The sequence below is a fragment of the Zalophus californianus genome, chromosome 1 (assembly GCF_009762305.2).
Source record: "Zalophus californianus isolate mZalCal1 chromosome 1, mZalCal1.pri.v2, whole genome shotgun sequence".
NCBI classification, from domain to species: Eukaryota; Metazoa; Chordata; class Mammalia; order Carnivora; family Otariidae; genus Zalophus; species Zalophus californianus.
Window position 1 is genome coordinate 39,288,829 of NC_045595.1, and position 18,293 is coordinate 39,307,121.

At 38.7% G+C, this 18,293-nt stretch overlaps 1 protein-coding gene across 1 annotated transcript in view; it reads right to left on the reverse strand.

Moving 5' to 3' along the window:
• Positions 1-18,293, reverse strand: part of LOC113917920 (RING1 and YY1 binding protein) — a 75,752-nt gene that overhangs the window by 13,695 nt on the left and 43,764 nt on the right. The window lies entirely within an intron of this gene.

Here is an 18,293-nt window from a genome sequence, read left to right on the forward strand (position 1 = left end):
TTTTTTTAAAGATTTTATTTATTTGAGAGTGAGAGACAGTGAGAGAGACCACAAGCAGGAAGGAACCCAGGACTCCAGGATCATGACCTGAGCTGAAGGCAGACATTTAACTGACTGAGCCACCCAGGCACCCCAAGACATCTATTTTATAAAAACAACCTGGTAGCAATGAGTATCTTAGCCTGATGGTTCTCAAAGTGTGATACAGAGACTCCTGGGGGGGGGGGGGGGGTCCTCTACGCCCTTTTCAAGGAGGGTCTATCTACAAAGACCAAAACTATTTCCATAATAATTTTATTTTCCATAATAATTTCCACAATAATTCTAAAACATTACTTGCCTTTTCACTTTCCAAAGATTACATGACATGTGACATCACTGCTCTGACATCTAATGAAATGTATGTTTTGTTTTGTTAAGATTTTATTTATTTATTTGACAGAGACATAGCAAGAGAGGGAACACAAGCAGTGGGGGAGGGAGAAGCAGGGTTCCCACGGAGCAGGGAGCCCGATGCGGGGCTCGATCTCAGGACCCTGGGGATCATGACCTGAGCCAAAGGCAGACGCTTAACGACTGAGCCACCCAGGCGCCGCTGAAATGTATGTTTGTACAGGTGACCCTTGAACAACACAGGTTTGAACTATACAGGACTGCTTATACACAGATCTTTTTTGATACAATACAGTACTGTAAATGCATTTTTTCCTATGATTTTCTTAATGCTTTCTCTAGCTTACTTTATTGTAGGGATACAGTAATACATATAATATACAAAATACATGTTAACTATGTTATCAGTAAGAAATAGTAACAGTAGGCAATTAGTAGTTAATTAAGTTTTGGGGGAGTCAAAAGTTATATGCAGATGTGACTGCAGGGGTTGGGCAGGGGAGGTCGGTGCCTATAACCCCCATGTTGTTCAAGGGTCAACTGTACAGTCTTGTGTTTCAAACATTTCTCAGTTTTAATTTCTGTTATGGAAAATATCTATAGATAGTTACAACCAATATGAGTGAAAGCTCCTTGGGATCTACAATAATTTTATCAACAGAACTTCTGACCAAAAAGCTTGAGAACTGCTATCCTAGAATTGCCAAATTTTCTTACTGTGCAAGTCTTGCTTTATTACAGGCAAAGAAGACACTTTAGAAGGCCACTTCTTAAGCTTAAATTCTCCTCAGCAAAACTTAAACGAAACATGCGAAGAAAAGAAACATGAAAAGCAACATTACCTCCAAATGCAGGTTAAAAAAGTTTGAAAATAAAGAAAAATTTTAAACTTACTAAACATGAGAACTTAAAGCATTTCAACCACAGACTATAAATCTGGCATCCTTCTATTTCCTCTCCCCTGTAGTGCCTAAAATAACAGATTTTTATTGTGGTCATTCAAATATTTTAAGTAAACGTCCCATAATAAATATGCCCTTTAGATCTCCCACAGCCATTTCTCAAAAGCAAGCCCACTCACTGATTAAGAATATACTAGCTGACTTTATAAGGAAAACTGTTTCCTAAATTGTTTTTAAACTGGACCTTCTTTGAAGACAGCTAACTGAATTTCTTTTTAATACCTCCATTCATTATTTTCAACATAAATTTAATTCAACTGCGAAAGGCTTCAGTGTTCAGACTGAAACGCTTCTTTTGGATTTGGTCTGAGCAGCATTGCAGCGTCACTGCCACACAGGAGGCAGCACACCGTCTGAGGATGCTGTCCGTGAGAACACAGGTGTGGCAGAGCCCCAGCTCCCTTCACCCCCTCTTTCTGAAGAGAAAGCCCACACAGGCATCCAATCCCTACTTCCTGGGCTAGCATCTTCTACGTCTCAAACCCCACTTGAGTAAAGGAGCAGAGACACAGCATGCCTTGTGCCGTCTCCTCTCCCAGCTTCACCTCTGGTATTCTGGCTTTTGTTTTCAAATTCACTGAACATGTTTTTCCTTGTGCCTACTATATGCTGAGTCAGGGTGCTGTGCACTCAGGATGTGTGTGGATATATGCTCATTTTTCCAAGGAACTGATAAAATAAGATTCCAATGGCCCAGATCGCTGGTGAGGGTCCTTTGTGTTTTATGGGGTGATCCCTGTCACACAAGCTGGATCATAGGACTTAACAGGTGAAATGCCTAAGCTCTCCCCCTCTTTGCTTTCTGTATTTATTGTGGAACCTAACTCAGTGTGACCTTGGGTGAGTTACATACCCTCTCCAAACTTTCGTTTCCTCAATGGCAAAGGAGATTAGAAGCAAGTGATCTCTAAAGGTTCCTTTAACTAAGACACCTGTATTCAATATTTAATACAGACAACTAGAGTATTTGTTCTCAAGGTAGAGGCAAGTTTTCAGTTTATGCTGTTAGTAACTCATTTAGCCTCTTTTTTAAAAACGGGATTAAACATCATGAGGTACATTTCTACAAACTATGCTGTTGGTTTAGTGACTCTGATACGACCTCTCTCTTCTCCTGCAAAAGACACACAAAATTACCTTATAAATCATGTTAATGATTTAAGAGGAATCACAGAAACTACAGATCTCTAGGCAAACCACATTTTCAGATGCAAATAAACCCAATGATGAGCCAAGTCTTTCTCTCTCAGAGAAACACTAAAGCAATCCAATCTACTCTGCAAATTACAACTGTCACAGATCCCACTTAAAATGCATTTCACCACTTTGAAATTACAGTTCATGTCACAAAACTGGGCACTTGCAAACCACACAAAAGAATTAGTACATCTTCAAAGGGGAAAAAGTGATTAGATAATTTAAAGGAATCTGAGGTCTAACAAGTCAGTAGTCTTCCTTCAGGTCTTGGTTTTCTCACCGGTAAAATTAAAGGGTTAGGCTTAATTAAGTTAATCTTTAAGGATTCCTTCAACTCTAATCCTTAAAAACAAAACAAAAATGTATATCCTAGAAAATAACAGTTCTAACAAGCTAGTTCCTGGTCAAATTATGATGTTATAATGGGTTTCCTAAATCACTGGTAATCAAAACGTAAAGCCTGCCATCACTTTGAAAGGCTGTCTACTGCTAGGTTTTTTTCAGCCTCAGCACTGTTGATATTTTGGACCCCGTAATTTTTTGCTGTAGGGGCTGTGCTTAAGCACTGAGGCGTATTTAGCAGCATCCCTGGCCTCTACCTACCAGATGCCAGTAGCACCCACCCCCAAGTTTTGATGGAAAAATTTCTCCAGACACTGCCAAATGTTCTCTGGGAGGCAAAATCATTCCCAGGTGAAAACCACCGGTCTGTACAAGAATATAATATAGAGAAGCAGAAATATTTACAAACATGGGAAAGCAGCCCAGATTACAACAGCATTTCTGTTAAAATTTTATCAAAAGATTTCACCAAAAATATGTGTAATGTGTTCATGATTCTAGCTGTTGGGGGTTATTTATTAGAGAGTGGGATTTAGGAAGAACGTGAAGAACTTTGAATATATTCACACTATTTTTTATAAAGCTGTATGATCACTCCTCACTGTGCAATAATTTTATTAAAGTTCTGTACTGCATAACAACAAAAGGATTTACCCATTATAAGATATATCATTTACACGGATATTAAACACAGGTCTTTGGTAATTCCATATATAAAAAGCATCACACATTTAGTCAGGAACTCACCAATTGCTCAGATCTAAGTAACATCATTTTAATGTGTAGCACCTATTCCAAGGGGGAAAGCAACTTTTGTATATTAATAACCATGAGACCAGTCTGATCCATCACCGAAGAGATGCCAGAGGAAAGACTATTTGATGGATCTCTCACAATTTCACCTCTACTAAGGTTATCTAGATTTCGGGTGTTTAAGGTTAATTACGATTTTTATTTCCAGTAAGCAGGGAAATTTTAGGGTATCTCATTACTTCAAACGGTTGAAAAATTAGATGTGAATGAAGATGAGGACTCTGAAACCACCAGTAGCTCTCAGCTAGAGAAACTAGCACTGGAGTCTGAGAATTCCTTCAACTCGGTAACTGTGATTTTGTTTTGCAAGCGGAGTGTGGGACAGTGCGGCACAGGGTGCAGATGGGACTTCAGGGATCAACTTCAACAGTACAGTGAATCTTTGAATTCAACATCTGGTCCTATTTGTTACACGTGAATGACATTTCTCGAAAAACCAGAAAATCATGAGAATTATCTGAGTAAGAACAGAAGCCTAAATAAAGACGAGGATATGTTGAGATACACTGTCAGCACTGTATCACACCCATGTATCACACCCAAACACGTCCAAGTAGGCACCTTATCTTAGTGCCTAAGAAATTAGTCAGGCAAGTATCAAAATCTGCTTTAGATAAAGAAAACATTTGTTGGGAAATACTGAAAGCCACTTCTTTCTAGAATGAATCCCTCTAATTCTGAAGGGCCAAAGAAATTACATTAATAAACATTTCCATATAAAAAGCTAATTCTGTGCACAGCCCCTACCCATAAATATTTTAACTTAAGCAAGATTCTCAGAACAACTTTCCTAGCAATTAAGTGTGGCCAACTGATGCACAAATCTATCATAATGAGTGCTGCCTAACGTTTTCAGTGCCAACATTTGTTACTACTGTGTTCAGAACACCTTCCTGGGAATACTCTGGTATATTCTCTCCTCCTCATTATTCACATGCTACACCATTACCTCAGAACAACACTGTCCACTTGCCTCAATCTCTCCTACCCCACTTCTACATCTTCACTGTCTTCCTCCATTCTACTTCAGGACCTAAGCAGTGTCCCACCGCTAATTTTCAGTCTTCCCTCTAGTTAATCTCACGTGACGCTACTGAGACCAAGTGTCTGAAAAAGTGTAACTGCCTATTTGTCTAAAAGCTCCGCCCCTGCCAGTGGTTTACAGAAGTAAATCTTAATCCCCTCACTTGATGCGAAGGGTTCCCCTCAATTCAGTTCCAACATTCCTCAAGCTCACCGTTTCTCCACACTCACCACCTCAGGTTGCTCCTGAGTTCTAGCTCAAGCCACGTGTGCTTTAGCTCAGCTTTTTCAGAAGATACCTTTTACCACTTGCTGTCCTTGCTTATCTACTGATCCCTTAGCTTCTGAAATGTCCTTCCCTGCAACTGATGTGCAAAACCCTACCTACTTGAAGACCCAGACCAAATGCCTCCACTTTTGCAAATTCTCCTGGCTAATACCACTTTGTGGCCAGATTTTCAAGATTCCCAAATGCCCTGATCTACCTCTACTACTTAATACTCTACATTATAATACCACTCTATTTATCTGTCTCTTCTTACGAGATGATGAACATCTCTGAGGCAATACTGACATTTTAAATTTTGTTATACTTCCCAAACTTGCTTCAAAATAATTGCTTCCTGACAGTAGCCCTGTTAATATTGGCTGCAGGAATGCATGTCCTCTGTACATTGTGGTGCAGACAGATGCTGTATCAGCATGTAACACAAGATTTTATAATAATAATACTGTACTTAACATTCTCTCTGGGCCTCAAAACTGAGGGACTTTGTACAACTCATCTTTTATATTGCCATTCCCCAGCAAAAGCCTAAGACACAGGAGGTTCTCAATGAATATAAATACCTACCCCAGGGACAGAACAGCTCCCAGTTTAAAAGAGGAAAGGAAAGAAGAAAAGTAATCGACAATGAAATGCATCCTGAGAAGAGGCACTGTGTTGAGTGTCCTGCATCTATCATCTCAAATTCTCACAACTTTTTTGAAGTCACTGAAGGAACCAAAGCCTGAAGGTCATCCAACCTTAAATAGAAGGCCAAAGCTGGTGGAGTTTAATCCAAGTTTATGCTCTTTCCACCAACCCACACTGCCCACCCAGTGAATCTCAAGAAGGGAGGGAAGTGAACTGAAGCCAGTGAAAGTGAGGATAACAAAAGAGAATGGTATACAGAAACAGAGAGACAGAGACTGATTGATTCCAGGAAACAACAGCCATAATATTTAAAGTTGCAGCAAATGAGGACTGAAAAAAACAGGTCTCTGAATCTGTTAATCAAGGATTGTGCGTTTGCAAGGATCTTGCGCATTTGCAAAAGACATGTTTCTCTTCTTCTATTCCTTCACTACATTACATATATGCCCCTTCACCTTTCCTCCTACCTCAAATATCCCAACTATTTCAACATATCCAACCTATACTCACAACTATATAGGTATGAAGAAAGCAGACCCTGACACTGTGTTGTACAATGCCTGTTATTTTTAAATATCTACCAATGAATTGGTACAAAATTCTTAGGAAGTCAAGCCTAAGGAATGCTCTTGATCTTTTCTATTTCTCTAACAATGTAAAAAGATCTATGGGTAATAACAAATGACTTCTCAAAGCATTGCACAATTAATAAATCTGCTTACTTAGCCTTACCGGAACCACATTATCACAAGAGTAAGTACTGTGGCATCAAGTGGGATTCTCCTACTACCCGCAAGCTCTCCAATTACACAGATTTATCTAAATCCTTCACTTACAAAGAGATATGTGTACAAACTGAGATGATGGTATAGTGCATATATGAAGTATCCCCACTATTCCAATAGAACTTTTCAAGGTGGTACTCCACTCCAAATCAGGTGTCTCCATTTGGCATCAATGTAAGCCAATTCGCACGCTTTGTAGGTAAAGGTAAGGATCCTGGGGACTTCCAAAAATGACTCAAGTTTGAAATGGACTTTTTCACCTAAGCCAAACTACTGTAACTTCACTTTCTTCAAAGATTTGCTGAAAATCTGATTCACTAACTTGCAAAGATAAGAGAGATTTTTCAAATGCTTTGTTTCAGAAGTCTGAAAATAAGTTTTACATGTTCCATTTTTAATTAATTTTAGAGTTGCAAAAATAGTACCAAGTTAGCATATAACCATCACCCAGCTTCTCCTACTGTTTATTTCTTATATAAACGTAACTATCAAAACCAAAAAAATTAACACCAGGGTACAATACTGTTAACTAAGGACATTTATTTTGAGAGAGAGAGAGAGAGAGAGAGAGAGCAAGTGTGCGCACATGAGTTGGGGCAGGGGGGTAGACAGAGAATCTCAAGCAGGCTCCGTACCCACCATGAAGCCTGACAGAGGGCTTGATCCCAACCCTGAGATCATGACCTGAGCCAAAACCAAAATCAAATCACTTAACCCACTGAGCCACCCAGGTACTTCTGAACACTTTTTTTTTTATTCTCAACCCTTGTCCCACCAATGTCCTTTTTTCTTTCAGCATCCTGTTTAGGTTCCCCACATTGCATTCTGTTGTTACTTCAATAGCTCCTCAGTTTCCTGGTCTTTGACGGCCTTGAGAACTTTGAAGAGTACTGGTCACTTATTTTGCAGAAATTTCCTTCATTTTCGGTCTGATATTTCCTCATGATCAAAATGAGGTCATACGTTTTGACACCCCCACGGCCAAGACGCATGTCCTCCTGTACGCGTTGTATCAAAGGGTTATTATTTGTGACGTTAACCATGACCGCCTAGCTACGACGGTGCTAGTCAGGTTTGTTTAAAGTTATAGTCTTTTAAATCAACATCTTAAAAAAGGTATCTTGAGACTATATATAAGAACATGCAGTTTCTCCTCAAACTGTGACTAACTTTAGCATCCAAATGTGGATTGTGCAGAAATTACTACTTTGTTTTGTTTTTGCCTAATGGTGGTTTTCTAATTCCCTCTCTCCTTCTATACTTAACTGGAATTCTGTAGGTACGAGCAGTCTCTTCTCTCCCATTTATCTGTACCAGTATGAATTCATGGGTATTTACTTTTTTCACAGATTAAAATCCAATACTACCAGGACGCCTGGGTGGCACAGTGGGTTAATCGTCTGCCTTCGGGTCAGGTCATGATCTCACACGTTGGGCTCCCTGCTCAGCAGGGAGCCTGCTTCTCCCTCCCCTTCTGCCCCTGCTCATGTGCTCTCTCTCTTGCTCACTCTGTCTCTCAAAGAAATAAACTCTTTAAAAATAAAATAAATAAAATCCAATACTACCATTATTTACTTTGTTGCTGAAATTGTTCCAGCTTCTTCAGGTTCAGTTCTTTTGAAGAGTCCTCATCCTTTTCCGAGCCGTTAAAGTCCAGGTTTTCGGATCAACTACTCCTAGGACTCTTTTACATTCCTAAGCACTGTCCCCAAAACCACTACAGCCCAGCTAGAAAAGGAATAAAACACTCTCACTTGCATACATCCTATCCCAATCAGTGTTATATTCCAGACAGCACAACTATTAACAGAAATCGGATGATGTCTAAGCAAGTAAGCAAGCAGGAGTGCTAGAGAGCACATTTTCTCTTAATGTACTCACCAATCTAATGCTTCTACTAACAGAAAACTGCTGCGTTCTAAAGACATACTTGATCATTGAACATTTTGTGGCCAGAGGTAAAATTGCCAGGAGGAATGATGATGGTTTTCAGTTAGTTAGAAAATGTTCTCTAAAACATAAAACACATTTTCTGGCACGGGGGTGTGGGGGTGGGGGCAAATTTCAGGCTCTGGAAGAAACTGGAAATAGGAAAGGGTACAAGAGTCAAAGCTGAGTGCATGCTCCAAAGAGTAAACAGCCCATGGCGTGGGAAACAAAGAAGCCCCTCCTGTCCCCTTTGTGCAGCTCTGTCCACAGCTTTAGAAGAAATAACCAGTGGCACTTCCAAAATGACTCCCCACTTGCTTACAGGTGCATGATCACCTGCCATCCAAACAAAAATAAGGGAGGCAGGTAGGAAGAGTAACAGGTGCTATGGTCTGCTAAATGGAACAACTTTTGCCTAAGATACACTTTAAGGCGGCACAATTTATGGAAGACAAAATGCACATAGTTTTAAGAGTACAGTTTAAGTTTTGACACACGTATATAGCAGTAATCATCCCCAATCACGGTTCCTTTGTGACCCCCTTCCAGGCAACCCACACTCCCAGCTCCAAGAGGCCACCAATTTGTTTTCTGTCACTATGGATTAAATCAGAGTTTCACATAAATTTATGTGAAATTATATGGCATATATTCTTTTGTGTATAGCTATTTTTGTTTAACATAATATTCTGAGATTCACCCGTGGTGCTGTATTTATTTACCGAGTCTCCTAATGATGGACATTTGGGCTATTGCCAATTTTTAGCTATCATGATTAAGGTTGCTATGAACATTCATGCACAAGTCTTTGTGTGGACATGTTTTCATTTCTCTTGGCTAAAATTCCTATGGCAGGTTTATATTTAAACTTTGTGGCAAGTGTGTATTCAACTTTTTAAGAAACTGCCAAACTATCTTTCAGTAGGATTGTGCTGTGTTACATTTCCTCCAGCAAAGTATGGGCATTCCAAATGCTCCACATCTTCAACACTTGGTACTGTCAGTCTTTTTAACTTGAGTCATTCTACTGGGTGTACAGTAGTATCTCAATGTGGTTTTAACATGTAATTCCCCAAAGACTGATGATGTTCAGCCAACTTTTTGCCTAGGATGTTTGGTGGCTTACCAGAAACAGTAAGATTTTATAATATTCCTGAAGATCAAGAAGCTTGCCAATAGATTAATGCTGAAGCTGGGTGATGGTCAGGGAGACTGCTGTCTCTACTTTTGTGTTTAAACTGCGTTTGTTAAATATAAATAAACCAGAAGCCTGCTGGGTTGCATGCCCAAAGAATATGTTAATGTTTTAACTTATATATAAGAACTCAGAAGAGAATGAGGTAAAGATGACTACTTGGCACAGAGTAATGAAATAAAGCATTTTTGACTCTGAACTAAACAGCTTTAAGAAACTACTATGAACGAAATCCTATAAATTACTCAATTGACCCAGATGAGTAAGAGTATACATACTATATATAAAAGGCTTGTAAAAATAAGTGGTAAGATACAGACACAGTAGACAGGTAACAAGACTAGAAAAGAGAGCTACCACTTTAGATGACAGAATGAAATTCTGAAGAGATTCAAACAAACTGGAATAACAGATTTGAGATCAGACAGTAAGATTTCACAAAATAGTATCAATGGAGATAATCTGCTTCTTGTATTTTTCTTTTTTAAGATTTTCTTTATTTATTTGACAGAGAGAGAGCACAAGTAGGCAGAGTGGCAGGCAGAGGGAGAGGGAGAAGCAGGCTCTCTGCTGAGCAGGGAGCCGGACGTGGGGCTCGATCCCAGGACCCCAGGATCATGACCTGAGCTGAGGGCAGCTGCTTAACCGACAGCCACCCAGGCGCCCCTCTTGTATTTCTTAATCTAAATAAAATTTGTGTAGTGAAAAGACTCCTAGATGTTAAGAAAATGGAATTTCAGCTCTGGTTCTTTTTCTCAATTTGCAGTATAACTTACAACAAGAACCACAGCCTTCAGCCTTGGTTAAAAAGAAAAGACCAGTCCTACATTCCTCTCATAGGGCTGAGGATAAAATGTTGGACCAGCAAAACAAACACTTGGGGAGACAAGTATAGAAGACCTATTTTGGTTTTCACACTCACTTCTGCATACATATTCAAGTTTTAAAAACTTTGGTTTTAGTAAAAATGAAAGAATATTTCCCCAAGTTTCATATCAATATGATGCTACATAAATACTCCAACAAGAAAAAAAGGCAAGCCTTCATTGCCACATTACATTTATTGAGTACCCGTGGTGATAAATCAATTTTCCAGGTAAGTAAATCTGCCCAGGGCCAAACAGTGTAAAGGGGGGGGGGGGGGGGCTTTTAAAAATTATACCCTATATTTCTCATATTATTAAATACACATGGAAAATAATTTAACCTTTTTCTGATTATTTTAGGCAATTACAATGAGGTTCCATGGAGAAGTATGCAGAGCACCTCCAAGCCCCTACAGTCCACGCCACACTCTTCATCGTCTATGTCAATGAGTGTGCCACAGCAGTGCCATTTCTGCTACTCAGCACCTGCCCATTGTTCCTGCTGTTAATAAAGGGCCAATAAAGGAGCCTGGAATGCACTTATAAAATACAGGTTAGAACTGAAAATACAATTGTTAAAGAAGCAGGTTACTATGCACTCAGTGTTTGGCCACTCATCCAGTATCTTCTCCAAACGACTTTACAAGAAGCTTGTTCTCTTAAATGAGTTATTACTGCAATAAATCCATCAAACATAAAAAACACATTTAAAAATTATACTTAACTGTTCTTAGTAATAAGTCACAGCCATGTTATCTCAATATGTATATACATCCCAAACCTATAATCTAGTAAGGAAAACTTGAAAAAGACAAACACATCAATAGTCATCTTCATCCTAGAAGTAGGAAATATCTCACAGGAATGACAAATACAGGAAATCAAGACCAAAGCTGTTCCCTTCAAAGAGCAGCTAGAAATATATTTTTAATTGGTAGGGAAATGGGTGAGGACATATCAGGACTAACCATTAAAATCTTAATCAGAGGTGTTTCCTACCCAACAAATGACCCATCTTCTCTTGAAAGAATTAGCAAATTCTTAATTTTTAGAAAATTACGTAACATTAGAAGTTTATAAAACTCTAAATAATATTCATTATCAATTTAACTGATTTGTTTTGCATTATAACAGAATTAGGTTCATCCCACCTTTTCACCTGTTGAAGAATGTGATAAGCCCCTTGCCCACCAGCTTTTGGCAAAACTGAACAAACTATCTCACTGGGTTAAGAAATACACGAACATGCTTGAATAGAGTGATAAGCAGAGCAAATGGTTCAACTGTGGGGGGAGACACAGCATATAACAATCCCCCAACCCTAATTTTTTTAATTGTAATCATCCACAGTCCAAGATCCACAGACTGGACAGGAGGGTACTGCCACATGCACCCAAGCTCCTGAGAAGCCCACCTCTTGATCAAAAGGATCTTGCCCAAAGCCCCAATTCTGCCTCTGCAGAGCTGCACCACTGAGAGGAAATCAACAGTACTTAGGAAAAAAGCCAGAAGCTTCTCTCACTTCTGTTCCTTATGAGGGAGAATGGAAATTCAAGTCTATACATATTTAAGGGTCTACTAATGCAAAACTGGCCCCATACGAAATTTTGCAAGAAAACAAAGGCGAGTAAGACAGGGACCAGAATGAGGAACTAGAGGATATCTACTAAAAAAGTACAAAGTACATCAGAGTTTTGTGCAAAAGGGAAAATACATCCAGTATGGTGATAAGAAATATCTCCGAGGAGGAGGAGGAAAGGGTTTCAAGGGGACTGTGAGGAATAAACAGGATTTTCAAACTTCTGAAGACCTAGCCTGGGCTTGTAGTCAAAATGTGACTTTACAGAAACCCAGAGCAGTTGCCAAGAGGTGCAAATGGAGCTCTCCTGAAGAAATACATTTGAGAAAAATGTCCTAGTATCCTCCTCAAGGTTCACAATAGACAGTAAACATCAAAGACCAAAAACCGTACATTAAATCCACATAACTTTGTCTTTACCCAAAGATTCCACATTTATTTAATCACAGAAACTTCTTTGGTTTTGCTTGTTTTCCCTGTTCATATTCATTAAATTTCTAACTTTTCAGAGGATTTTCTTTCTCTGTTCCATCTGCCTCACCAGTGAACTGAAGTGTGAAGACTGGAGCCTTTTTTTTTTTTCCTGAGGAGAGCAGGGTGGGGGCGGAATTCTCTCTGCTGTCCTAAAGGAAGTTGTGGTTCATTTCCTTTTTTCTCTAGTAATAAAGTTAACTCCAAAAAGTGCTAAGTGTCCGTGATAGAAGTATGAGTTAGTAGCCAATAGGGTAATGAGTTTAAACATTTTACAAATTTCAATTCCCAGGGTAATCTTATTGTAGTTACATGATTAAAAATGCCGACAGAATACCTGCAGAGGTTGCTGGAATAAGCTCGATCCTCGCTCTTTTGTTCAATTTCAAAGTGCAGAGGGTCCCCGACTTACAGTGGCATGACTTGATGGTGTGAAAGCAACGCACAATCAGTAGAGGCCATACTTCAAATTCTGGATTTGGATCTTTTTCAGGACTAGTGGCACGTGGTGTGATCCTCTCTTGTGACGCTGGGCAGCTGCGCATGCAGCTCCCAGTCAGTCCCATGATCACAAGGGTAAACAACCGATACACTGACAACCATTCTATATTCACTTTCAGTACACAATTCAACAAATTACACGAGCTATTTTTTTTTTATTTACTTATTTTTATTTTGGGGGGGCAGATGGAAAGGGGGAGAGAGAATCTTAAGCAGGCTCCACACCCAGTGAGGAGCCCAATGTGGGGCTTGATCTCATAGGCCTGAGATCATGATCTGAGCTCAAACCAAGAGTCATACGTTTAACTGACTGAGCCACCAGGTGCCCCTTACATGAGATATTATTATAAAATACACACATCCCATAAAAAAAGGCTACGTGTTAGATGATTTTGCCCAACTGCAGGCTAACCTAAGTATTCTCAGCATATTTACAGTAGGTGAGGCCAAGCTGTGATGTTCCACAGGTTAGGTGTTATTATACATGCACTGTAGACTTGTTATTTTCAACTCACAATGAGTTTACTGGGATATAACCCCATCAGAAGTTAAGGAAGATCTCTTGTTTTTTTCACAGTAATAAATGATTTCTTTTATTTTACAGATGAATAAAGAGGCTTAGAGATAACTAGTAATTTTCTCAAGAAGCTGGGTTGCATTTAACACACAGTAACAACCAGGTAAGTGCCTAACCAAGACTCCTAAACATTTTTCCCAGCTTATAATAGAAGGGGTCACTGCCTAAAACAAATCTTATTCACCTACTCCAAGGCCCAAGTGATGTCATGTTTTCCTAATATTACCAGGTGTCAAAGGGAAATTTTTACACTTCCCACTTTCTAACACCAAATGAGATGTCAACTATTTTAGTATGTGTTCCTATTTCAGAAAGATTAAAATACGGGAAAGTGATGTATCAGAACAGGCAAAACAGGGTATTGATTTGATTTATTCCTATGGATCACTTAACACTTGCCTGTAACAGTTACCACTGCAACAGACATAGTGTTTAAAAATAAAACTGAATTAACTTAAACATACTCCAATATTCTAATTCTGAAGTCAGATTGGACTCCTCCTTCCAAAATAGTTAGCTTTTATTAATGTGTAATCTAAAGCTTCAGGGAAGTGGTTGTTAACCATATTTCTGTCGATTGCTTTTTAATTTTTTAAAAGATTTTATTTATGAGAGCGCGAGAGAAGAGTGCGAGAGAGAATGAGAGAGAGCATGAGCAGGGAGCCTGACACAGGGCTTGACCCCAGGACCCTGGGACCATGACCTGAGCTGAAGGCAGATGCTTACCCTACTGAGCCACCCAGGTGCCCCTGTCAATTGCTTTTTCTAGAAGTACCTTAAAAAAAAAAATAAAACTTTTCCAAATGATCCAGAAAAAACACTCTTTTTAAAACTGATGTGCATTTTATTCTGCTGTTCTGGTGCCCAAAGAGAAAAGAGCATGGGTTAGTAGAGGGAATTATGGGACACCTACAGTAATAAATTTTCCCAGAAAAAAACCAGACTTGTGTCCCTGGGATATATTTATTCACTGTGCTAAACTGCTAAGGAAACAGAAATAAAGAACACTACCTATATCTCAAATTCTTCAGTACTCAACATGGTGGGTTTTCTGTGGAAGCTTTTGTGAATGAGGTAAAGTTATTAACCTACTCAGAAAAAAGTGCACACACAAGTAATTATCTGCATGCAATTTCAGATTTGTAGATCCCACAGTTACGACTGGTCCAACAAATACTGATTTATATAAAAACAAACAATAGGGATGAGTGGCCAAGATTCCATCTGGAACTTGCAGACTCTCAGAATGTTAACGTTCAAGCTGTCTGATTCTTAACTTATCCACTAGGAGAACTACAAATTCAGCATTTAAGAAGTGGATCATGCCTTGAACAGTATCCAAAAACACAGCTTAAATTACAATGATTGAGAATGGCGCGCACGCACGTGCACGTACACACACACACACACACACACACACACACACACACACACCATACTACCTTTTTTCTAGAAGTCACCTACATTATTTCCACTAAGGTACAATATCCACATCCAAGAATATTCCATCTTTCCCTCTCCACTCAGCCCTGTCATTGCCTTTTATTAAGCACAGTTTTTTATTTCTAAGCTTATTTATCTATTCTAAAATTGAGTTTTTGCCTGTGTTTAAATTCCCTAATTATTTTATGCTCAAGAATAGTTCACTTCTTTTTTGAAATCCGAGCCTCTGTAAAATTTATCTTGAAGATGAAGAGGATTACCAACATCTAATATTACAGGATTGAGAAAAGTTGTGTTTCTGTTCTCCTATGACACCTTGAACATTAGCCCTGAGTTCAAAATCTGTACTCTAAAGTCCTCTCAGAATAGAGATATTTTGGAATATGTTCCAACATGAGGGAATAAGTCTTTTTAAAAAGGTTTATTCAATCTCCTTCACAGCTGAATCCATTGGGCCCAATTTGAAAATGTAACTATTAAGGGAGTTTGGCAATAGCTCAGGCAGATCCTTGAGTGAGTTAATGGGGGTAGAATAAAATGGAGTGGCTTGGATAAGATGAGTTCCACAGGCCTGTGTAGCCAGTTTGGGGCAAAGGCAGTTTTCAAAAGCAGAGATGTGACCTCTCCTGGAGGCCTCCAAATGAAATCTCAACATCCCTGATACGAGTCTACTTTTTCTAACCAATCAGCCTTCCTTCCAGGTAAAACAGTACTCCAGTGTTAACGGTTTCTTCTTCTTGACCAGGGGCTGCACTTAGTGACATGAATCTAACAAACGGAGTCTGACTTAAGTGACTTCTGGGCTTAGAATATAAACATTGTGGCTTCCTCCTTGCTCACTCTTGGACCACTGTGAGAAGCCAGCAGTCATGGTCATGAGGGAACTTACAAAGCCTTAAGGAGAGGTTCATATGGTAAGCAACCAAGACCTCCAGCCAGCAAGGAACTGAGGTCTTCAGCAAAGTCATTTAGTAAGTCATTTTGAGAAGCGGACCCCCAACCTCAGTCAAGCCTTCAGATGACTGCAGCCCAACATCTTGTTACAAGCTCATTAGGGACCCTGAGCCAGAACCACCCAGGTAAACCATTTCTAGATTTCCACCCCTGAGAGAGGGTGTGAGAATTGAATAAACATGGTTAAAAGCTACAAACTTCCACTTTTGTAAGTACTGGGGATGTAATGTACAACATGATGAATATATTAACACCGCTCATGGTATATTTGAAAGTTACTAAGAGGGTAAATCCTAAAAGTTCTCATCACAAAGGAAAAACCTTCCCCCTCACCGTTTTTTTTAACCCTATGAGGTGACAGAACTTATTGTGGCAATCATTTCACAATATATGTAAGTCAACTCTATGCTGTATGCCTTAATAGTGCTGTATGTCAATTATGTCAATAAAACTTTAAAGGAAAAAAAGGTGTAAGATAATGTTTAAAGTTGCTATTTAGAGGATACTGTGTTACACAGCCATAGATAACTCATACATACATACACACCTCCCACATTTTCCAAATATACAGTATTTTTCTATAAAGTTTAAAAAAAAAAAGTCTAGGAAAAAAGGTACATGTTCCAGATTATAAAACATATACTATCTTCTACAAAACCCTTGAGGTTATACATCCTGATCAGATCCACTCTAGAGAGAATAAAGGTTAATCTGAGGAAGCTCGAAGTGAATCTTAATTAAAGTAATCCAGCTCTGACCTCATAGTCAACTCTTCAGATATTCAATCAAATACTGTCAATAGTTACTGTATTCCTTTAGACAGGAGTCAGCCAACTTTTGACAGCAGCTGGTTTTGGCTCTGTAGGCCAAAATGCAAAAATAAAGATTATGGACACACTTATGTAACAACCATTTAAAATGTAAAGACCATTTTGAGCTCTCTAGACCCTATAAATATAGGTGGTCAGCTTCAGAGCCTAGACTACAAAAAGTATACGGTGTCTCATATAAAAACAATACAAAACTTTCAGTGTGTGTATTTCAAAGGACTTCCCCATAGGCTGCACATTATGCAAATAATAGTAAAAAAAAAAACAAAAACAAAAAACACCTTAACTAGAATGGCTGCTTTTTCCTAAGACAGTAAGGCTTGCCATTCCAAAGTTAACAGTATCTCAACCCCCGAGTCAGAAGAACAAAGACAACATTCCTAACAAACTGAAAGAAATGTGAATTTGTTTCAGTAAGAATATTAAGTGCAAGAGAGCAATAATGGTAATATTCCCAGCACATAAATTTATCATTAAAGAAGGGATTTGAGTGGCAAAAATGACATACTTGTTATAGCCAACACAACAAGAATTCTACTACTCACCTTCAACTATTACCATCATCACACCCTCTGGCTTTAAAACTCATCAAAAGTTAGTTTCCTCTCTCTCTCTATATATATACATATATATGTGTGTGTGTATAAATAATGTATATTTGGGAAATGTAAGAGTGTGTGTATGTATAAGTTATCTACAGCTGTGTAACAAATTGTCCCCCAAACTACAACTTAAATGTATTATCTCACACCTTTTTCTCCTTTAAAGTTTTGATATATATATTAATATATATAATATATATAGCGTATGCTATATACCTATATATATATCTATAGCACACAGCTCTGTAAACTCAGTTTATTTGCATCAATGGGTATCTGGGTTAATCATACTACATTAGCCCCTCATTATAATGTATAAGAGTCAGGAGACCTCCAACATCTAGTCCTTACACTCTGTGACTAGCTGCTCAGTCTTTGCCCAGTTGTTTGTTTTCTCTGGGATTCATATTCCACATGACAGAACTAGAATTTATTATATCTGAATATTCTGAATGGTAAAAATCCATGACTGATACATATTTAAAACAAATTAAGAAGCCTGAAATAAGTTAATTCTGTCCCCTTAACTGCTATTAGGTGGTAAGCAGGTGTTATACTAAAAAGAGGAAAAGAAAATGAAAAGAAATTAAGGTCTGGAAAATACTCCATTTGCTTAAGTTCTCATATTAGGAGAATTCTCTAAGCCAATGAATGTCTTCCATGGAGAATGCCAATCTTCTTGTTAACCTGCCTTAAGAAGTGTTTTATCCTTGTCTCTAACATTACAGACCCATTAATCTCCACTGAATTCCCACCCCCCCCCATAAAGACTTCCTGTTAAATGCACTCAAAGGAAAATATCACTCAAGAACTTGAAATCAGTCTGGTGGGCCAATCAATGACCCTGAAAACCCCTACAGGAAAGTAACACGATCAAGCCATTTGCCACAAATGGATACCAGGTACTTATTGGGA